We start from the raw sequence: 24,165 nt of genomic DNA on the forward strand, positions 1-24,165 counted from the left end.
GAGTCTTGTGGATAAGGGAGAAGCGGTGGATGTGGTATACCTAGACTTTAGTAAGGCATTTGATATGGTCTCGCATGATATTCTTATCGATAAACTAGGCAAATACAATTTAGATGAGGCTACTATAACGTGGGTGCATAACTGGCTGGATAACCGTACTCAGAGAGTAGTTATTAATGGTTCCCAATCCTGCTGGAAAGGTATAACAAGTGGGGTTCCGCAGGGGTCTGTTTTGGGACCGGCTCTGTTCAATATCTTCATCAACAAATTAGAAGTTGGCATAGAAAGTATGCTTATTAAGTTTGCAGATGATACCAAACTGGGAGGGATTGCAACTGCTTTGGAGGACAGGGTCATAATTCAAAATGATCTGGACAAATTGGAGAAATGGTCTGAGGTAAACAGGATGAAGTTTAATAAAGACAAATGCAAAGTGCTCCACTTAAGAAGAAACAATCAGTTTCACATATACAGAATGGGAAGAGACTGTCTCAGAAGGAGTACAGCAGAAAGGGATCTAGGGGTTATAGTGGACCACAAGCTAAATATGAGTCAACAGTGTGATGCTGTTGCAAAAAAAGCAAACGTGATTCTGGGATGCATTAACAGATGTGTTATGAGCAAGACACAAGAAGTCATTCTTCCGCTCTACTCTGCACTGGTTAGGCCTCAACTGGAGTATTGTGTCCAGTTCTGGGCACCGCATTTCAAGAAAGATGTGGAGAAATTGGAGAGGGTCCAGAGAAGAGCAACAAGAATGATTAAAGGTCTTGAGAACATGACCTATGAAGGAAGGCTGAAAGAATTGGGTTTGTTTAGTTTGGAAAAGAGAAGACTGAGAGGGGACATGATAGCAGTTTTCAGGTATCTAAAAGGGTGTCATCAGGAGGAGGGAGAAAACTTGTTCACCTGCCCCTCTAAGGATAGAACAAGAAACAATGGGCTTAAACTGCAGCAAGGGAGGTTTAGGTTGGACATTAGGAAAAAGTTCTTAACTGCCAAGGTGGTTAAACACTGGAATAAATTGCCTATGGAGGTTGTGGAATCTCCATCTCTGGAGATATTTAAGAGTAGGTTAGATAAATGTCTATCAGGGATAGTCTAGACAGTATTTGGTCCTGCCAAGAGGGCAGGGGACTGGACTCGATGACCTCTCGAGGTCCCTTCAAGTCCTAGAGTCTATGAATCTATGAATTATCCTTATTCACTATCTCTTCAATCTTAGACTCGGATAATAAATGTACAATTCTTTTCACTATACATATATCTCAGTGCTGTGATGTTATATAATCATTGATCCTCAGTGAATCAAACAAACTAGTGTGCACACAGCCCCATTGTGGCTAGCAAACCTAGTATTTCTGTGAGTAGCCAATGACAGGGGCTGGATATCACAGGGGAATGCTTTAAGGAGGCTCAGGGACTAGGTGCACCTATTGTTAACCTGCAAAGCAAAGTGAGGGCTGACATTGCCCTGAGGAGATTGTTTGGGTGGCCAACAGGCTAGTGTTATCAGGGAGCAGACACCCAGTTAAACACCAGCAAGCCTCTCAGCTTTTTACTGAAAGTAGGAGGCTATCAAGGTGACTCACAAGCCTAGATACTCCAAGAAGCATCACACTTTCTTTGCAGCAAGAGATAACAGCTGTCGTTGAATTTCCTTTGATACCTATGCCTGAGTTTTTAAGTTTGAAGCATTTTTCTGTAATTTATTTTTCACTAAAAGCTTTATGTAATTATTATTAATATAAGAAAAGTAAATACTAGGGTAAAATCCAGTTTCTAATGGCCACGTGGAGATAGATCCTTACATGGATGCACACAAAAAAAGAGGAAATGAGCAACACACCTCCCTTCCTTTACACACCCTCTTCAGAGGCCTGTCATGATTGTACTCTGTCCCCTGAAGCTCTCAATGACAGTGCAACTCCACCCACTCCCCAGTGCAGGCCAGTGCCTTATAGGTTTGATAAATGATTAGCAGTTTATGACATACTTCAGCAGTTAACATCACAATGAGGCCATTTTAGAATGGAACATAATGTTTAGTTCAGAGCTGCACTCTTACACATTCTAGCCCCATTACATATAGCTATAAAAATTAATGAGAAATATTTGTTGAACGTTTTAAACTATAAGACATATGGAGTTCAATTCTCTATTGCAATATAGACTTTTTGTTCCACTCTGATGGTGCAAATGGGCAACAGATCTAGTCTGACTAGTCATCTGGAAACACCCATAGTGGAGAAAATTGCCTAGAAGATCTATATACCAGGGGCAGCAAACTCTTTCATTGGATGGGCTGATCTGAACTATACATTTTGGATTAGGCATTATTAATCCACATTGGAACTCACACTGATGTCAATAGGTGGCTTTCTGTACTAACTAACTTTTAGCTATTATTATTTAAATATATTATTGTAACATTCTGCATCACTCAATGAGAAAACATGCTTAGTTTCAGGCCACTTCTACTTTTGTCCTTTGCTTCTCTCCCTCTTCCCTGTCTCTGTATTTCCTTCCCTGCAACAATTCTCATTCCCACTCCCTACCCACCCCCATCCCGCTTCCCATTCCATTTGCTGAAAAGATCAGCAATTAAATAGTTGTTGACACTGATGTGTCATCACTGGTCTTTAGAGTTGATACTCTAATGAGATTAATCAGGGACAGGTAAGTTGACACCTGGGGCATTTTTAAACTGTTTTCAGATATAGGGAGACATGACATCGCTGAACTGACTACACTAAGGTCAGTAGGAAGGTTTTATTTGCACCCATGAGGGCTGGGAACTTGCTTTTCCTTTTAAAATGACAGTGTGGACTTGGCAAGCTAGGCAATCTTAATAGGTCCAGGGAATACATCACATCTCTCTAAGTGAGACAGATGCATGTGTATCTATCATTCTCTATAGAGACAGAAAGATAGTCATGTACCTTTTTTTGCTATTTTTCTCACTGTCTCTGTTACTATCGGATACTTTTAAAATGGAAAAATGTCAATGATGGTTATGAAGGAGATTAGAGAGATACAATGTCAGACAGTAAACAGTCAGTATGAAAGTTTTAGAGTTCACTTAAATAGCTGAAAGCTAAGAAATAAAAATGATGACACAAGATGACAAAGCGCCAGGTTTAATTTTTAAAGCAAATTTTACTTAACTTTTTCTACTGATGCCCAGGCAAATTTCCGTCTATGCAGAGCCCTTCCCTTCTGTGGTGACAATGAATACACGATGTCAAGTAACACACAGACTGAAACAATGTTAATGTCAGCTTTTGCCTTTTGGCCCCGCTCCACAGGCCAGAGCCCTGCAACCCCGCGGTGGCGCTCCCCCAGCCGAGCGCAGCAAGTCCCGCGGCCCCGCTTCTTCGGCAGGAGCCCCGCAACCCCGCACCCCCGCTCTCCGGACCAGAGCCCCGCAACCTCGCGGTCGCGCTCCCCTGGCCGAGCGCGGCAACTCCCGCGGCCCCGCTACCCCGCAGCACCGCTCTCCCGGCCGGATCCCCGCAACCCCGCGGCCCTAAGTCCCGCAGCCCCGCTTCCCCAGCCAGAGCCCCACAACCCCGGAGCCCCGCAACCCCACAGCCCCGCTCTCCCGGCTGAAGCTCCGCAACCCCGCGGTCCCGCTCTCCCGGCGGGATCTCCGCAACCCCGCGATCCCGCTCCCCCGGCCGGAGTCCCACAACCCCGCAGCCCTGCTACCCCGGCCGGAGTCCCACAACCCCGCAGCCCTGCTACCCCTGCCAGAACCCCGCAACCCCGCATCCCCGCGCCTTCGACCGCAACCCCGCGGTGCCGCTCCCCCGGCGGAGAGTGGCAAGTCCCGCGGCCCCGCTGCCCCGGCCAGAGCCCCGCAACCCCAGAGCCCCGCTACCCCACAGCCCCGCTCTCCCGACTGGAGCCCCGCAACCCCGCGGTCCGGTCCCCCGGTCCGAGAGTGGCAAGTGCGGCTGGCCGGTTTCCGCGGCCGGAGCCCCGCAACCCCGCTACCATCAAGGAGCGCAGAAATCGGAAGTGCCGCTGGGAGAGTACATGCCCCACAAATCGGGCCCGCACTGGCTAAAGCCGGCCCTGGTCCTGCAGGCCACATAAATACATCAATCAATCTAAATTTGGCCTGTGGGTCATAAATTTGGTATTCCTAGTACAGAAAGTAGAAGCTCTGGCTATCTGCAGGTACAGAAACAGGTATGGCCTGGAGGCCATAGACAGCTGGCCATGCTCAATAAAAGAGGGAGCAAAGAATGTGGCATAAATGGGTTTTGGTCTACATGACACATTTTGCGCAGAACAGAACTTGATATGAACAAAATATAGGGGATATTGGATGTGTTAAAGCACCTTTCCACTGAAAAATTATCCTAACCATGAATATTAATATTTAAACTAAAATTAGGTCCAGCTGTCACTGTTTTATTAATGTTTCACTTTATGATACAAGATAAAGTAGTGAAACAGCTCAGAATTTATTTATTTTTAATTTCTTCCCAGGAAGATACAGAACACCTCATTACTCATTTGAATGACAATATCTTGATTAATGAAACTGAAGCTGAGAGAGAATGTTCTTGAGTTTACACACAGAAAGTAATATTGAAGTTATACTTTAACAGAAGGCCAGAACCAAGCCTATAAAATTGGTGTCAGGTAATAACAAAATGAAACAAAAGTATGGCTATTCTCTGTGTTATCACTAAAAGTCAGTGAAAAATAACTGATTATCATATAAAGGGATGATGTCATTAACGCCCTGTTAAAGTACTTGTCAACTTGTCCAAGGTTGTATTCTCTTCTCCCCCACCACACACCCATATCATTGGGAGTTTGGGGTTCCTTGCCAGTGTCTATCAGAATCTCTTTTATTGTGCAAACACTGTAAATTAATAAGCATTAGAGGATTACATGTTTGCAACTAGAAAAAAGTGCTGCATTTTAAAAAATATAAGTGGCATTGATCTTATCCTCCCTCTCCTTTCCCTCTTCTTGTGTGTCCTACTCCTTAGTCAGGTTTTATCTTAGATAGTAAACTCTTCAAGACAGGCACTGTGTCTGTATGCATTCATACTGGTCTTAGCACAATGGAACCCCAATCCTGAGTGGCACAGTTGATCTCCAATATAAATAAATAATAATACGCTCAACTGATGCTTAATTCAGTTTTCTGCTGGTGTAACCAAGAGACAAATTCGCTGTATTGATGGATAGTACTGCCATATGCGAGCAACACCCCACTGCTGCTCCCCAATGCAGCAAGCAAAACAATGCTAGCAAAAGTTTCATGAAATGCTCATTGTATTGCTTAGGGGGATGTATTGTATGCGTGTGTTTTTAAACAGTTGACATTTCTTCACTCTCATAGTCTTTTGGCCCAGAGGCTTTGTACTGCTGGGAAATGTCATGTGCTTGTCAATTATATTGGTGAATTATTAATAAATTGTTTGATAAAGTATATCAAAAGCCTAGGTTTATTATGAGGGTTAGGGATTTTTTGAGGTGAAATACTAGATTCTCAGCTAATGTAAAGTTGGTGTAGCTCAACTGACTTCAATGGCCCTATGCTAATTTACACTAATTGAGATTTTGGCCCAGTGGTATTAGTGGTGAAGCAGGGTTGAATTTGGTTCTGGGAATTAAATATTTGATAAGAATATTTTCTTACTAATATCACAAAATAGCCAGAGAATCTGAGTAAGCCATTATAAGGATTTGAAAGAAAAATTCTCAGGGAAGAAGTTTTCCCCCAAGAATCTTCTTTAAAAAAAATAAATACAAAGAAATAGTCCATGCACAAGTCTCTAACGTGAAAGAAACCAGACTATTTCTTAGTATCCCTGCAGTATGCATAAGCACTAAGCATTGACCAACTCTTAGAATTTAACTGCTTCTATACAAAACCTCACCTTCTTTCTGGTGCCTTGCGTAAATCTCTTGGTGCTTGTACTTGCATGGGATAGTCAGGGCTTAAAATTTTACATATTTATAAATATTGTCTTATTAAAAGTAGAAATGGCAATGATACTCAGAGTTAAGATTGCCTAATTCTTGGCATTAAAAACCCTTGTTTTTAGTTGCTTATAAACTGTGCCAATTTCCATGCTGTCTTGCCCTAACAGGCTGAATATTTTGTAAAGTTTTAGTAAAAACCATTCAAACATTTCTAAGGACTAGTGAAGAATAGGTAATGTTGCCAATGTTAAAAAAAATTCCAGTTGTTTCTTTGAAGAGCTGTAGCATTTCAATGCTTTTGAGCAGGGGCTTGAAAATTGGCAAGAGTATGCTACTGGGGTTAGAGTGGTGTCTTTCACGGTTCCTGTGAAAATCTAGCCAGACTGGACCATGTTATTAGCCTCTGAAAATCACCATTTGATAAGGTATGCTGAGTGTGTTAGAGGCTTGCTCCTACAATCGACAAACATACCATCTAGTCTTCACAGTTGTAAAGAAAACCTTGAAAACATGCAAACTGAGTCCACAGAAAACTTGCAGTAAGAGCTCTGAGATGTGTGAACTGCCACATTAATCTCTAGGGTATGTCTATTCAAAGACACAATGGGCCGTACTTGCACCAGTGGGCCCTACTTTTGTAAAGGGGACTATTCAGTGCAACAAAAAATTAAGTCTATTTACAGGACTGCAGGCTTGGAACTTGCTGCTTCATTTAACTGCACCACACCAAAGAGTGTGGGGGTGTAAACATGTAGGTGTGTGTGGCCCTCCCTCTCTGTCAATCTCCGAGGGAGGCCAAGCCTCTTGGCTGTCACACCCCTGGAATAACAGTCTTAGACAAGAGGGAAGTTAGCAGTCTTGGGGATCAATCCCTCCGGCAGGGTTGAGCAGTGAGTGGTCAAGGGGCCCAAGCCCTGAAGCAGGTGTGAGCACCCAATGCAGTCTAGGAGGCTCAGGCAGATAGTAGACTCCCACAGGTCTCCTGGCTGAAGGTGGAGGGGCTACCATCCCAGGGGTGGGGTGGCAGGGGTTAGGGGGACACAGGCCGACCGACTCCACTGCATCCCAGCCCAGTGCCCTACAGTGGCAGAGTGGTCTGCCACTGGCTCAGCAGGGATCCAGCTACAACATGCTGAACCGGATTCAGGCAGCAACCCAGTCGGATCGCAGTCGACTGTCCCTGGGCCACTTCCTACCCTTCCCTTGGGGTGTACCTGAATCTCTGGGTTGTCCTCTGTCTCCCTTGGGTACACTGAAAGTGGTAATCCCAGCCACCTCTCAGCATTGGGCATATTTGGTAGCTCAGGCAGTTCGCATGAGTCCTCAGGGCAGCAGAAGTCCTCAGCAGGCTCAGGCCCCAGCAGCAGGGTGGAAGCATCTGCCTCCCTCAGTGGCTTCCCCCCAGCTAAGCTACAGGGTCTGCCTTTTATACTTCTGGTTCCTATCCCACCCCTCTGCTTCCAGCGTGATAGGTGTGGGGGCAGGGGGCATCTAGCCCTACCTCACTGTCAATCTCTGAGGGAGGCCACACCTCCCTGTTACGGGGAGACTCCTACTGACTAAACAAGAAATAAGGGTGGGGTAGAGCATAATACTCTGGGTAACCCATTTTACCCAAACATGGCCGCTTTACTATACCTGCAAACCCAGACACTGTGTAGCAGGAAGAAAAGAATGCAGTAGGCCTAGTTTACCACCCAAGCACATACACTACACCTACACCTCCTGACCTTTCCCTCCACCACTATTTCCCCAGTGGGAAGAATGGACTCTACTGCTGTCCCATTGGTGGGGGACAGAGGGCCAGCTGCTGCCCCTACAGATCTTGGAGTGAAGGCCCCCCCTTCCACTATCATTTCAAGAAGGGGTTTGGGTGGGAGTCATAGCATGAAGGCAGGACTCCAAGCACATAGCCAGTGGGAGGCTTCTTATGTCACAGTGTGACCAGAGCCCCAGATTACATTAATTTTGAGTCTCAAGCAAATGTAGGATTGTGGCATGCAAACTCATGTGAGCTCAATGATAGTTTAGGAGACTCCATATTTCTGATGCTTGGGTGATCAAGAAAATAATATAGTAGAGCATGCTTGCAAAGCTAACACCAGAGTAAGGAACATGTTTGGGACTTTACAAAGCTTTTACAAGGTCTTTACCAGAGGAACAATGGATTATGTCCTTTATAAAGTGGCACTAGAAACGGTAGAGAGGAAGCTTCATGTTAAAAGACTTTCAGAAACTCGCTGCTGTGCTAGGAAAGAATCAGTGTAAGCCCACTGGAGCATTCTACCAGATGTGGTCTGCTTTTCAATGATATTCCTCAAGATTCACAGCTTAATTCAGAAATAAGAACTACAGCTGGAAGCCTCTTTGCTTCCATTAATTGTTTCCATTTTATTTTCGCTCTGAGTTTCACGAGTTTGCTTGACAAATCAAATGCTTTAATCATATCTTTGCAAGCTGAAGACTTGGAAATTGTTACATCTTCTCAACTGATATATGCCACATTGCAGTATCTGAACCAGATATTGATTCCCAAATTAAGGTAGCAGTGTTATTGGAAAAGAAAATATTTGATTATTTGCAAGATGACAGCTCTGAGGGATATAATTCTGAGCAAGAGTACAAAATGAGCTACAGATCAAGACAGACCCCTCCTTGGTTTCAAGACTACTGATGCACTTGTGACACAGCTGTCATTTGAATAGTTCTACAGATCCAAAGTCCAGAAAATGCTCACATTTATGGTGCAAGAGATGGATCTCGCTTATAAGAAGATGAAAGAAAAGCTCATTCTGGTTATTGCATGCCTGAAAGACCTAGGCACAACAAAATGTGAATGCTTCAATCAGGCATTTCCTGTTTGCAAAATGCAAGCTGAACAGTTGGTGATAGAACTGATATTGTTCAAAGCTGATCTCAAGAAGAATTTTGGTACAAGTTTAGATACTGGTTTTGATTAATTAATCAGGCTTTTATCTGCGGTCAAAATAGGTTCCCGAAATTGCAGACTGTCTTTAAATTAGCAAAAACAATCCCTGTAACTTCAAAAGAAGAATGAGTTTTTAGCAAGATGAAACTGATTGAACCAGTGCAGAGATCTACCATGGGTGATGACCAGTTGGACAGTTTGTGCCTTCTTGCTTGTGAAATGGACATTGTTGACTCCCTAGACACTGAGACAATAACTGAAAAGTGGAGCACAATGAAATTGTTGAAAAATTCCCTTGATTAGCAGTTTGTTAGTCAAGACATTTAAAGTAATTATTATTTGCTTGTTTTGTCACTTCTTCATAGGCTGCAGAATTAATCAGCTTGCAAATCTGATACTACTTAAAATTTCAGGCAACATTTGGTAAATTTTTTGGGTCTTCTAGGTCAAATTACAGCTTCCTGAGGACTATTCTATTGTAGATTCCAATCTGGTTGCCAGGTTCACTTCTCAGAAGAAGACACTGATCATTTCCAGTAGTAGTAGGCATATCTGGTATTTGCTAGCTTTCACCAGCCAGGAGGTGCATGGTGGTGGTTCTCACATCTTTCAGTGATTTTTAAGCTTTGATAAACATGGTGCAGGCAGGCTGAGAAGTGGAATGGGTGGGAAGGGGTTGGGTAACATGATCTGGTCAGGAATATAATTTCTGTCAGTTTCATTCATAACCAATTGATCTCACTAGCAGATTATTATGACAGCTCTGTATAGCTAGCAGTACTTGGGTCCAATGCCTAGATTATGCAATCTGAATTACTAAACTGAATAGCTCTGAGGGCCATAATTGTGTTGCATTAGTAACAGAGGAGCAGAAACCTCTGTTTGCCTTTCTTACTCTGCTGGTGTAGTTATGTCAGAGTTTGTGTTTGTTGGTGAATGGTTCAGATAATTTTTATGTCATTGGCTATTAACCTACTATGTGCTTCGTCTGCCAGAGTTCATCTGTGAACCATGGTGACCTTCTCAGTTGATGTTGGGAGAGTGGGTGGCTTGGGGACAAGATGTCAATGATAGTATATATCAAGTGATGTATCAGTGTCTTGGACTTATAGTTAAGCAGCCTGTTCTCCTGGGGCAAATTCAAAACCTAGATTGTTGAAGAGTCTCCTGAGTGAACCAGCTTTGGTTGATAGTTTCCATGGTATCTTCTATGTTAAGCACTGGAAGACAGAGTGGTTACTGCAGCTACCTGGCAGTCCCTGCAATGGTATTTGAATTGCATAAGTGATAGAAATTATTAAATTCTGAAATTCAATTTTTCTTCTCATCCAGTGAACATATAAATTAGCATAGCTTAGATAGGATCCTCAACTTGGCAGGACACAGTATACAATCTCCATTTTCTCATGTACAAAAGATATCTGTTCTAGATATAGGACTTAGATAAGGGGACAGAAAATTTCTTTTTCTGTGATAGTGGATTTCTGGTTGATCTTGAGACAGACTCAGTAATCTACAGTAGTCACCTTTAAAAACTTATCAGGTACCTTAGAGAACAGAACAATTTTTTACTTCACTATTTTCAATATTTTAGGCAACCTTATATTATACAGGGAATGTAGCTACTACTACAAATACCAAATAAACATATCTTTTTCTCTAAGGCAAAACTGGAAAGGGATCATTGTATCTCTTTTCTGGACAACACAAAAAATCACACAAAATGTGATTCCCATTTTTCCAACCATAATATTTATCTTGTTTGTTAGCACCTCTCCACCTAAATATTAATACAAAGGAGGCCTTGTTAGGCATTGTGGCTAAATGGTGCTTATAAATTTAGTTGCATCTGGTGCTTTTATACTGTCTAGAAACTAAGACTATAGCATAGTCTACACTTAAAAGTTTTGCTGACTTAGCTATGTTACTCTGGGGTATAATTTGCCACCCACCCTGACCCACATAGCTATAGCAACAGCCTTAGTTTAGACGCAGTTATACTAACAAAAAAGTCCTTTGGCTGATACATCTTCTCCCTTAAACAGGTAGTACACTCCTCCACAAAGTCCTAGGGGAGTTCACACCTCAGGTGTTTTTGAAGATGTCTACTCTGCAGACTCAGGGAGTCTTCGCTACATTGACTACACTCAGGTTCAGTTGAAAGGTTCCTTGAAAACCTCATGGCTAGATACTCGCTTTCACTTTTTAAATGGCAGTTTACACTCTAAGACACAAGGTGGGTGATACGATATCTCTCATTGGGCCTACTTCTGTTGGTGAGAGAGGTAAACTCGAAAGCTTGTCTCTCTCACCAACAGAAGTTGGTTCAATAAAAGATATGACTTCACCCACCTTGTCTCTCTAATATCCTGGGACTGACGCAGCTACAACACTGCACACAAGAAGTTTAGGCTCAGGACAGGCTGAGTACGTCCTGAGGGCTGCCTCCATACACTCCTGCATACTTTCTAAATAAATCAGATATGGGTGGACAGAAACCAAAAATGCTGATGCCCAAATATTTTTGAGGCATTGGAATTTGTTTTTGTTCCACATCATAATGAAAATTAGACTTTTTGAAATTTGTCATAAGAGACCTTACCCTCCATTTTCCCCTACTTACCAATAGCACACTGTGAGGGCACTCCGCTGGGATCGGGGAAACACAGGTTCAAGTCCTTGTTCCAAATCAGGCAGAGTAGGGACCTGAATCTAGGTCTCTTTCTCTCTTGGAGCTGAGAAACTTTCCTACCAAAGGCTTTATTGACACAATACATTTCTGCAAACAATTGCAGTTTTGACAAAGCCACATTTTCTATCCAAAAATGTTTAACTGAGAAACTCTCAGCCAGCTCTAAAATTCGATTTGCACAGTAAGCTCCAAAGAGAACTTCATGAGTCTTTTTCTCTTCTCCCTTCACCGACCTTCCCCCCCACTCTACTTCCATGCCCTTTTGCATTTTAGGCATAATTTAAACTCTTGCATAAGAATGTTTAAGCATAACATGTAACCTCTGTTTGATCCCTTCATCCTCAGCCCAGGGGAGAAATTGACATAGAGCCCAAGGAAATGTGTGTGTTTGTGTAAGTAAGCAAGCATGAGTGTGTGTGTAAGCAACAGTCCCATCATGCCAAGACAAGGAGAGCGTCTCGTACCATAGCCCTGACATGAACAGATAGAGTGAAATGGAAGTGTGAAGAAGGAGAGAGAAGACTGAAATACCATTTTTCAATATTTGCAATGCTAAAATACCAAATAAAATATAAAACTGATGCTCTAATAAATTTGATTTTTACACATGCCCATCTTATTGAATACTCCTTAGCCAAACAGAAAATACAACATAGTAATCAGTGTTTAGTTTCTGTAAATCTACATTCACATTTTTAATATTAAAAATTTAGGTCAGCTAATTCATTTGCAGTTATTTTTTGTACTACAGAATTCCATTTGGAATATTAAAATCAAAAGTCTCAAAAGAGCCCACTAATTTTTGAGTGTGTTGATGCCAAACGTGGAGACACTTGGGCCAGATTTTAAGAAGAGCTCTGCAACTATTTTAACACCTAAATGAAGAGGCCAGATTTTCCAACAGTGCTCAAAAGTAGTGGGCTTCTTTGAAAATGTTGGCCTTAATGCTTCAAAGTCCTATTTCTTCTAGTCACATTGTTGGTTATTTTGAATTTCTACATAAGCTGTCAAGAGTTACAGAAATTTTAGACAATGCACTGCACATTACCAGACGGAAATAAGGTTAATCTCCTCTTAAATATTATACCCTTGAACCAAGCACTGAAGTTGCAGATGTAATATTTCCAAATAGGTACCATTTCTTTTTTGCTAAAGCTAGCATGCTGAACAGCTGGGATATGGAACAATCACTTTACTCCATAAGGTAAGAGTAGGCTCATCACAACATATGCTGAATCTAATAAGCAGGCATTATAAACCTGGTTAAACAGGATTAGATATGATTTTTCTTTTCAGATTCAAGCAGAAATTAAAATGACTCATACTGTCTTTGAAAGAAGACAGTGCCCAACCAAGCCATGTTTAAAATTGGTTAAGCTGGAACTGAGTTCCCAATCAGAGTGTAAATGGAGAATTAATTGAATGGGTAGGCAGATATTGAATCTTTACAGCTCCCTCACCATGCTCCTTTTAAAATCCCAAAACTACAGTTGGTGCTAGGAGAAGGAACTTCCCACAAATTATTAGAACAGTCAAAGAGAACACTGGGTGAAATCTATGGCCTGTGTTATTCAGGAATTCATACTAGATGGCCTTAAAATATGTAAACCTTTGACATTTATATCTTTCAAGATGGCACCAAACAGTGATGTAGTAACACCAGTAGTATCGGTATGATACCTACAAATCTCTGATCAATCCTACGATTAGAAAGAAAAAAACTGTCCGAGGTTGTTCTGCTGACAATAGAAACTTGCTAGTTAAATGTAACAATGTTACAGAAGATAATGAGCTATATTTTGCTCATTTTACGTGTGTAGTTCTATCCACCTCAATGAAATTATTTTTATGAGTCAGCCTTTGGGCACATTTTTACAATATATGGTTGATTTCCTTTCTATTACTTTCACACAGTTCACAGGCACAGATTATGGAACCAGGGAGCTAGAGGTATGATAGCAACTTCCTTTCCCCAAAAAAAGAGTTCTCAATTTAAAATCTTTGCTCTTGGACCAACCAATTCCTACCCCAAATGAAAGAGTTCTGGAACTTTGCTACCACTTCAAAGAGATGCATTTTTTTGTCCCCTTGAATACCAGAACATTCTGCCTATCAGTCAACAAAGGCATGCTTAAGTGATTCATATAATTAAATTTGAAACATGTGAAATCAAGTACTAATATGACACCTTTTAACAAAAGCCACATATGGTTTAAGCAATGCAGTGTGGCCTCAAGTTTTAGCCTAATAGTGCTCTGTAGGGGCAGGGAACCCCCAAAATAAGTGCATATTTATCTCCCTGCAGTAAATGATTTAGACTGGTAATCATTTAATCAGTGACTCATACAAAATTAATTCACTGTACACCATATCTTTAAGAAGATAAAAAGGGGATCAGAATGACAGTAAGGTCCTGAGAATCAAACAGAATTATAGCATTCTCTGGCCATTTATCAATTCAGGTATATCATTTTGGGACTTTCTCTTTAAAAAACATTTAGTACACTCTCCTGGGGAACAGACACAATGTAGTTTAAGCAGAAAACTCCACCTTATACTCACAGTCATTTCTGCCATGACTACTGTTACCCAACTTTATTGGCATTTTTTTCACTGAGAAATAGTTGACATTTTCCTTGCAAAGATCATATACATGAGGTATACATAAATGGAGTTACCAGAGATATCATTTTTTAACCTGTTACAATTGTCATAGGAATGTTTCCATTAAGATGTACACAATCCATGAAAATAATCACTGTCCAATCAATATATTGAAAAAAGTGTAGTTCCCTTGTTTTGTGCTTCGATAATATTCTGCATCTGGAGAACGTCTGATAAACAGCACTAGGGGTTGTATTAATCAACCACAGAATGTTAGATAATAGAGGTTGAAAAGATCTACCATATCCTATAGTTCATCCCCTTGGCTATGAAAGATTGTTCCTTAAGTAGAAAGTGCTTTATGCAGTTTAGTTTTAAATTATTCAAGTGTTGGGGCTTCCAGAACTTCCCTAGAAACATTTTTCTTGTGTCTATTAAACGTTAATGTTAAAAAAAAGTTCTGAAGTATCAGTTTCAATGGCACAGTTTCATTCCATTTAACCAAGTGGAACATTTTTCTCCCTTATATGTGGTGGCCTGATATTGATTTATTATATTCATTAATTATCTGAAAAAGGAGGCCTACAGTGAGGTGGCAGAAGGCTGTTAGGTCTCCTAGCGACTTTCACAGAGGCCCCACTTCAGCAAAGCAATTAGGCACATGTGGAGGATCTCTCCCACTCCACTGAGGAATGTTCCACAAAATCCTGCACACTAAAATGTCTGATTAGAAAGAAGCTTCCTTGTTGGTAGGTTATTTCATAATTGCCTATTATATGAATTCTAGAACTTACTACTGAAGCACCTACTACTATAAGAGACAGAGTCCAGGCCAGACACACAACTGATCTAATCTTAAAATCACTTATGCATGTGAGTTGTTGTACAATAAAGTTACTTTATGCATGTAGTTTTAAAGTAAAGTTACTCATGTGCATAAGTATTTGCAGAATCAGGCCCATATACTAATTTAAATTCAGTATTACCTGGTGCACATATATTAACTTTTTATTCCTGGAGCAATGAATTCTTCTGAAATTGCTTTTGCCAGCCTAGAGAGACAATGTGGGTGAGGTATCTCTTTTATTGGCCCAACTTGTGTTGATGAAACAGACAAGCTTTCAAGTTCTTCTTCAGGTGTCTTGTTTGGTTCACAAACAGAAGTTGGTCCAATAAATGATATTACCTCACCTATCTTGTCTCTCTAATATCCTGGGAGCAACATAGCTACAACTTTGCCAACCTAGACAGTTAAGCAAAAATATAACTGCAGTTAAAACATAGTTTAGGGAAGTAGATGCGAATTCACATTTTGGAAAAAAAAAATCAAAAATCAAAAACAGGCTATTATTTAAATATACTGTTCTTTACAGTAACCCCTTGTTTTCTTTCTTTTAAAAATCAAACACAGGAAACTGAACACAAAAATGCACGTTATGGTAATGTTAAGGTTATGAAACAAGCAAGCAAAAGTAAGAAATTTCAGAAGTTAAGATTACTACAAAGACAACACAGCCAAGCTGCACTTGTAAAAATCAAATGATGTTAAATAAATTCAGCCCTGGTAAAAACACCTGCAGCTCCATCAACATATTAGTTCTGCATGATTTATTTTTAGTAAGATAATTTGGATCAACCAGTTTTCATATTCAGATTTTCTAAGTACTGCCCGGGGGAGCATGAATCAGTGTTCACGTTGCACTCCCCATCTGTACCAAGCCCAGCGTTGCACTCCCCGTCAGTACCAAGCCCAGGTCCAGGAAGCTAATGATCCAATCAGGGGACCATATTTGGTGATGAATCCTGGTTACATGCCACCTGAGGCATGTTGCACATACGCCAAGATGAAGAGTACTACCCTACACTGTCAGTTTTTTATCAGCAGTTATCCTGACTAGTTGATTATACCTCTATTCCTTATTCTTCTTGAAGTCACATTTAAAATGTAGTTAATCTATTTTAAAGTCACTGTAGATTTTGAATATTTCTTCCTTTCCTAATGGGTCTAACTTTCTTTCTAGTACTATCTGTCCCCTATCCCACCCCTATGTGTTTAATAAAGCTTTTCACACTTCCCTTAACTGCTTTGGGTACCATTAACACATTCTGCTTTTGTGCTGGGCTGAAAATAAAACCTAGAACGGGTCAATCAGTCCTCAGATGTTCCTAGGTGAGTGTCCTACCCTCAAGATCACTAATGAGCCTGTAACAGTGGCCTTGATTCTCCACTACATTATGAGTTACTCTGGGGTAAAATTCTTGTAACAGCCAGGTCCAGTTTGTTTTAATGGTATAACATGGTATCGGCCGAACCTGCAGACGCGGCAGATAAACAAACCGGCCTGGCCCGCCAGAGTGCTAACCCTGGCAAGCCATGTGCCAGAGGTTGCCGACCCCTGGACTATATACTAGTGTTACCTATATTTCTACAAACTTAGCTCACTTATTGTTCATCTAAGTTTATATGGAATGGTTCACTCCTAATATTTTTTTCAGTTAAGAAATAACACTGAGGAGTTTATATTGGACCTCCAACTGAAACTGATCAGAGATTGTTCTGTCTCCTTTTATATCCATAATAATAACAATAATAAATAAGCTCCATACATTAATTTATTTTACAGGTACTAACTGTATGTTGTTACAATGATATTATCATTAATCAGCTAAAGAGTCTCCCTGTGAGACCCTTCTGGGATTCCTAAGTATAGGTACCTCACACCGAATTTTTTATTTTTATATTAAAAAGCCAATACTCCTACAGCCATGTAACTCTACGGAGCCACCATATCTCAGAGTACACATTAATGTTCTGGAAATAAGGTAGGCCATTATGCCAGCATGGACACTAGTAGTCCAAAAAACCAGCTTTTTCAAAGTATCTTCTATGGTAGCTTCCACATTAGGATATTTAGCCAAAACAGAAACTAAAATAGAAATTCTAAAAAGCAAAAAGTTATTTTAGTACAATATTAATGTTGCAAGGGATTTTGCTTAAATTGAAAACAAAAAATCAAGTAGCAACCAATTACGAGTCTGTCAAAATAGGCTCATAATGCACAGAGAAACTGTTTTATAACCCTAGCCTTTGTGGGTGATAGCAGGCTTCTGCTATAATAAATAGTTTCACTTGAAATAATTAAACAATAAATACCAGTTTTTTTCCTTTTATATCTCTTTTTGGTAAATACATGCAAATTAACATGAATCATTTGGTACGTTCTAGTCCAGGGGTTGGCAACCTCTGGCACGTGGCTCGCCAGGGTAAGCACCCTGGTGGGCCAGGCCGGTTTGTTTGCCTGCCGCGTCCGCAGGTTCAGCTGATCGCGGCTCCCACTGGCCACAGTTTGCCACTCCAGGCCAATGGGGGCTGCGGGAAGCGGCATGGGGCGAGGGATGTGCTGGCCGCAGCTTCCCGCCGCCCCCATTGGCCTGGAGCGGTAAACCGCGGCCAGTGGAAGCTGTGATCGGCTGAATCTGCTGATGCGGCAGGTAAACAAACCGGCCTGGCCCACCAGGGTGCTTACCCTGGCGAGCCACATGCCAGAGGTTGCCAACCCCTGCTCTAGTCACACCTGGCATCACAATTTTAGCATTATTTTTGAAGCAAGAATCACTTAAAACCTTCTATTCCAGCAACAGAAATACTAGCATTTTCTATATTCATTACAATCTTATCAATGCATTTAGCCTTCTCAAACAAGTGCCCCATTTCTAGGTTGCTCATTTTTTTCAGGACTTATGTAATGCAAGTTCTATGGCAGTTATTGTAATAGCACTACACAATAGTGTAAGACTATAAATACATGGATGTAGAGCAGATCCAGCTTTTATATGGATGTAGATCAATGGATCCAGCTTTTATATTCTGTGAATAACTTAGAAATGTCAGAGCTAGTCTCAACTTCCATTAAAAAAAAAATCTTTTCCCCATCTATAATTATTTTCATGCTGTGGAAACCTACGTCTGCTTCAGAATTCAGCAGCAGTGTACAACAGAAAATAGTGTGAATGCTACTTTAAATAGGAACCTTCCACTCTGTATATATTCAGAAACATATTGGAGTCATATCATTACTGACCAAAATAACATTCTTACTGCTTTTTACTCATGTTATCCCTGAATCATGATACACCAGCCAGAAAAAAACCAAAAAACTTGACTTTGACGTACCAGGTAGATTTTTCAGGGGTGGCAATCAGAAGCAAAACAAAACAAAACAAAAAAACCTCTCAGCTTTTTAATTTATAAATTGTGGAAATCAATACGATACAAATGTAGAAATCAAGAAGACCTCAAGATAAAGCAATGCATCAATATATGGCCTTAGCCAGACTTAAAACAAGGATTCTTGGTAGGGAGGCTAAGGACAAATAAAGACCAGGCCTGTTACATGCAGTGGTGTTGGAGGTATTGGAGTCACAGTGTGCTACACAACTAGAGAGTATAGAGAAAATGGAGAACTCAATATGACAGTCCATAGCAGCTACCACTGGCCAGCTGACCCAAATCTTTCAAAAACTGAAGCAAGTCCTGCTCTGCCAGTCACCCTTGTAAAGTGGTTGGTGCACTAGGAGCAATCACTGTTTTACACTCAAACTCTGCATTACGTAATGTGCAGACAACAGACTTTTTCCTGACTGTAACAGCGCTCTGTGTCTCTGACTCAGGGTTCCCTAGCTGGGTTAAGTGTAAATGCAATGATGTGTCAAAGGGCAATGTGGTTAATCTGCTATGGGTGATTCTGCTGGTGGTCTTTTCCTTCTGCTGAGGGGAGCAAATAGGTGGCCACCAGCAGAAGGTTCCATGGGAGTGAGGGGGGTGGTAGAGGTGAGTGAGTCACAGACGGAAGGTGCCTGGGGCCCTAAGAAACATCGGGATTGAAGGCAACTGGGAATGAGCAGTGGGAATCAACAGGTGTCAGGGCCCATATAGCCTTGGCAGCTGAAGTGCCTATAGCACTTGCTTTACTCGTGGTATAGATGACACACTCCCAGGGACAGTATCAAGACAAGGACTGACCCCATGAGGGGGCAATGTTTATCATATTTTGGGACCCTGAATATTGTTTTAATTCTTTATAAAGTCATGGGGATTGTTCAGAGGGTGACCGCCATATACCTGACTTGCTTGACAGCTATGGAATGGAAAGACATTGTGAAGCAGACAGAATTACACAGACACAGAGACTGTTCTCTCAAGCTACACTTACCCATTTGCTTTTTGGACACTACACGGATTCAGTGGTGTTTGGCACAAAGCAATCTCTCTTTGTAGTGGGATAAGCTATTTTATATACTATGGCACTCTGAGCACTCCATTTCCTCCGCCTGTTACCTAGGGAACTGTACAATGGCATGGTCACCATGGAAACCGTGGACTGGCTTGAGAGAAGTTTGCATTGCCATAGATGGCACTTTTTGCATTATTCTTCATTTATGTTCCTCACATCATTGGCATCATTGGGAGTCCCTCACATTTACTGACAGGCTATTTTCAGTAAAGTGCACTTTCTAACTTGCCAGTCTGTCAACATTTATAATTCTTACACTGCATGAGTGGTGAATACACACAAATTGTTGTATTCATGGGATGGAAGCCAGTACTTTGGTCAATCAAATGTGACACGGTTCCTTCTCTCCTTTTCAGTGTGGGCACCAACATGAAATTTGGTCCCCACATATTGGTGCCCTATATGTGGCACCAACACGTCTGTTGGAAGGGGGGAAACCTGGGGAACGGGGTATATAACCGCTGAAAAAAGTGAATAGTAAGTGAAACAGGGGCAGGTTCAGCTTCTCTGTAAAGAGACTGGACAGTCATAGGTTACCCTGCTCTCTGAGGAACCTAGCTTTCAAAGCCTCCCGGATGCACAGCACTTCCCGCTGGGCTCTTCTAATGGCACGGGTGTCTGGCTGAGCGTAATCAGCAGCCAGGCGATTTGCCTCAACCTCCCATCCCGCCATAAAGGTCTCCCCCTTGCTTTCACAGAGATTGTGGAGCACACAGCAAGCTGCAATAACAATGGGGATATTGGTTTCGCTGAGATCCGAGCGAATCAGTAAGCTCCTCCATCTCCCCTTGAGATGTCCGAAAGCACACTCCACCACCATTCTGCACTTGCTCAGCCGGTAGTTGAAGAGCTCCTTGTCCCTGTCCAGGGCGCCTGTATAGGGCTTCATGAGCCAGGGCATTAGCGGGTAGGCTGGGTCCCCGAGGATCACTGTAGGCATCTCCACATCCCCAACAGTTATTTTGTGGTCCGGGAAGAAACTACCTTCCTGCAGGCGTCTAAACAGACCAGAGTTCCTGAAAACACGCGCGTCATGAACCTTGCCCGGCCACCCGATGTAGATGTTGGTAAAACGTCCCCTATGGTCCACCAGTGCTTGCAGCACCATTGAAAAGTAGCCCTTTCGGTTAATATACTGGCTGGCCTGGTGGGCCGGTCCCAGGATAGGGATGTGAGTGCCATCTATAGCCCCACCGCAGTTTGGGAATCCCATCGCGGCGAAGCCATCTATGACGACCTGGACGTTTCCCAGGGTCACTACCTTTGAGAGCAGTAGGTCAACGATTGCGTGGGCTACTTGCATCACAGCAACCCCCACGGTAGATTTGCCCATGCCAAAGTGGTTCGCTACTGACCGGTAGCTGTCTGGAGTGGCAAGTTTCCAGAGGGCTATGGCCACTCGCTTCTGCACAGTCAGGGCTGCTCGCATCCGGGTGTCCTGGCGCTTCAGGACAGGGGCCAGCAAGTCACACAGTTCAAGGAAAGTGCCCTTACGCATCCTGAAGTTTTGCAGCCACTGTGATTCATCCCAGACCTGCAGCACTATGCGGTCCCACCAGTCCGTGCTTGTTTCCCGGGCCCAGAATCGCCGTCCCATAGCATGAACGTGATCCATTGTCACCATGATCTCCGCGGCGAGGGATCCCGTGCTTTCTGAGGAGTCTGTGCCACTCTGACACTTCATGTCCTCACCGCGCTGCCGGAGCCTCCTCACCCGATTTCTCAGCAGCTGACTGTGGAAGAGGTGGACGATAAGGTGCGAGGAGTTGACAACGGCCATAAGTGCAGCGATGATCGCAGCGGGCTCCATGCTCGCAGTGCTGTGGCGTCCGCGCTGTCACTGACCAGAAAAGTGCAGTAACAGATTTCCCGCCGGCGCTTTCAGGGAGAGAGGGCGGGAGTGACGGTTGAATGACAACAGTTACCCAAAACCACCCTCGACACATTTTTCCCCCAGCAGGCATTGGGGGCTCTACCCAGCATTCCAATGGGCAGCGGGGACTGCGGGAACTGTGGGATAGCATCCCACAGTGCACCGCTTCCAAAGTCGACACTTGCCCCATTAGTGTGGACTCACAAAGTCGAATTAGTGTCCTTAGTGTGGATACACAAATTCGAATTCATAAGGTCAAATCCACAAATTCGACCTAAGTTAAATCGAACTACTCTTGTAGTGTAGACATACCCTAAGTGACTGAGAATCCACCATGTCTATAAGTAAGTTGCTCCAGTGGTCAATCACCCTTAGTGTTAAATGTGCACCTTGTTTCTAGTCTGAATTTTTGTCAGGCTTAATCTTCTAGCCACTGGATCCTTTTATACCTTTGTCTGCTAGATTAACGAGCTTCTGCTATCAAAAATCATTTCCCATTGTAGGTACTTCTAGACTGTTATCAAGTCACCTTTTATCCTTCTCTTGGATACACTACATAGACTGAGCTTCTTTAGTTTCTCAATCTAAGATATGTGTTACAGACCATGACCCATTCTTGTAGTTCTTTTCTCAACAATTTTTTCCATTTTGACACCAGAACTGGACACAGTATCCCATTAATGATCTTGTTAATGCTGTATACAGCGGCACAGGATGCAGCAGCACCACTGGCTTGAAGTTCAGAGGTGCTGTGCACCTTCCTGGATCACCACTCTGGGCATTGCAACCTGGCATAAGGGGGTCACAGCATCATTCAGATTTGGCCCATCTGACACTCTATAGATGGAGGGATAGCCAGGCCAAACCTGAGTGGCGCTGCAACCCTGTGCACCAAAAAGCAATGCCACTTGGTTTGGGAACCCTCTCAAATGGGGGGCCCAAGACAAACTGCCCCTTTTGCCTCCCTCTCTAGGCACTCTAATAATAGACCAATCAACACTGACTGTCAGATCCTGGGCAAAATATTTTATAAATTATACAGTTGCAATCTTGTGAGAGGCAGTTAATAGTTGGAATGCATTTGGCATGAGTATACAGTAGAATAGTTATTGACAATGTCTCAGAAAAGAATAGGAGCTGCTGGGTCAGCCATTTCAACCAAAGGACTACATTTTTCCTGCAAGGTGCTTTGGGACAGAAAAATTCATCTGATCGTGTAAGTCTGGTTGGCATGGAAAATGGTTGTGGCTGCGCTATATTTGGGGAAATGATCGTGTTCTTTGTTTGACAAGTTTAAAAGCAACAGAAAGGAAAGATAAGTGAAGATATAAGGCACAAATTTACTTTTGTAAGAGATGGAGTTTAAAATTGGCAAAAAGCATCTGAAAAGTTTAAGGAACATGAAAGATGAAACTTTCACAGAGAAGCTGTGAAATAGATCTCCAGCTGGGTTGTATACCCATTAATGTGATTCTGCCTAAACGTGTTGCCAAAGAACAAAACACTGCAAGAACTGAGATATGAATGTTGTTTGAGCCAATTAAGCTCCTTTGTCATCAAGGCCTGCCTTTTAGAGCTATCACAATTGTGATGGGGTGCTCGGACAACTAATGCTAGAGATGAGATAGCAGACACTAAACCCAATGTAAGGGAATGGCTATGACCAGACAACTGGATGCTGGATGCCATCCAACATGAGATTATTAAAACCTTCATTCATGCCTTTCAGTGAGAAAGAGTTTCACAGGCTCTAGACAGTTCATTCTTGGGACTGACTGCAGATGGAACAACCTATGTAAGTACATACGAGCTGTTTTCATGGAACCTGCAGTTTGTGGGGAAAAAAGCTTGAAGTACAAAATCATTTTCTGGGATTTTACAATGCATCTGACACTTCTGCAGAAACTTTACTATGTATATTAAAGATATATTTTTGTACTAAATTTGCCTCTCAAACGTCTACAGGGTTATTGCTTTGAATGTACAAGCAATGTGACCAGTACATTCTCAGGTGTGTAAGCTTGACTTAATGGTATATGCTCCAATTCACTGTTTGTTCACTGTAGTAACTATTCACTGGCTCTTGTTCTGGAAGATGTGGACTGGGAAGTATGTCTTGTGGCAGACACATTAAACTTTGTTCAGAACATTCCAGTTATTATTAGAGAATCTACCAAGCATGTCTGTGTCTGTATCTGTCTTTGGCTCTGGGGAAGCAGTGCACGATATTTTAAGTCTGTGCCTTATTAGATGGTGCATTCATATAGTGGCAATCTCCCCTTTGTTCTGCTTACTCCTGGAGATGCTATTAATACTTCAGCATGATAGCACTCCCTCGGTCTCCCCTGTTGAAGGTGTTCCACTATGAATAAATAATGAAAGAATCATTAGACAGAGAGAAAGAGAGAGAGAGAGAGAGAGAGAGAATGACGACTCTATAGCATGATGGGTTACAGCACTCATATGGAGGATCCAATTCCCCTGCTCCAATGATTTTTAAAATTATTTACCCACAGTGGAACAGCATCCGTGGTAGACACTGAAGGAAGTCCACATCAAAATATCCCATCGCCCAGTAGCTAGGGCCCTCACCTGAAAAGTGGCAAAGCTGTGTTCAAATCCCTTCTCCCTTTCAGGCCAAGGGCAGATTTGAACTGGGAGTCTCCCACATCTCAGGTGACTACACTAACTACTAGGCTAAAAAGTTATGAGGGAGTATTTCCTCCAACCCCAGCCATTTTATGGGAGCTCACCTATAAGGATTCAATCTGGTAGGTGAGCTCTGAGCATGTGTACCAGATCGGGTCCCACAGGTGAG

The 24,165-nt window shown here is 42.3% G+C and overlaps 1 protein-coding gene across 2 annotated transcripts in view; it reads right to left on the reverse strand.

The window, feature by feature from the left end:
* Positions 1–24,165, reverse strand: part of GABBR2 (gamma-aminobutyric acid type B receptor subunit 2) — a 900,562-nt gene that overhangs the window by 755,709 nt on the left and 120,688 nt on the right. Inside the window, exon 1 of one of the 2 annotated variants that reach the window (XM_039527207.1) lies at positions 19,394–19,474. The exons of the other annotated variant lie outside the window; for it this stretch is intronic. The gene's annotated coding sequence lies outside the window, so the exon portion shown is untranslated. Of the gene's footprint in view, positions 1–19,393; positions 19,475–24,165 lie in introns of those variants that run through there. 2 annotated transcript variants of the gene reach the window in all.

This window comes from Mauremys reevesii, linkage group 2 (genome assembly GCF_016161935.1).
Source record: "Mauremys reevesii isolate NIE-2019 linkage group 2, ASM1616193v1, whole genome shotgun sequence".
NCBI classification, from domain to species: Eukaryota; Metazoa; Chordata; order Testudines; family Geoemydidae; genus Mauremys; species Mauremys reevesii.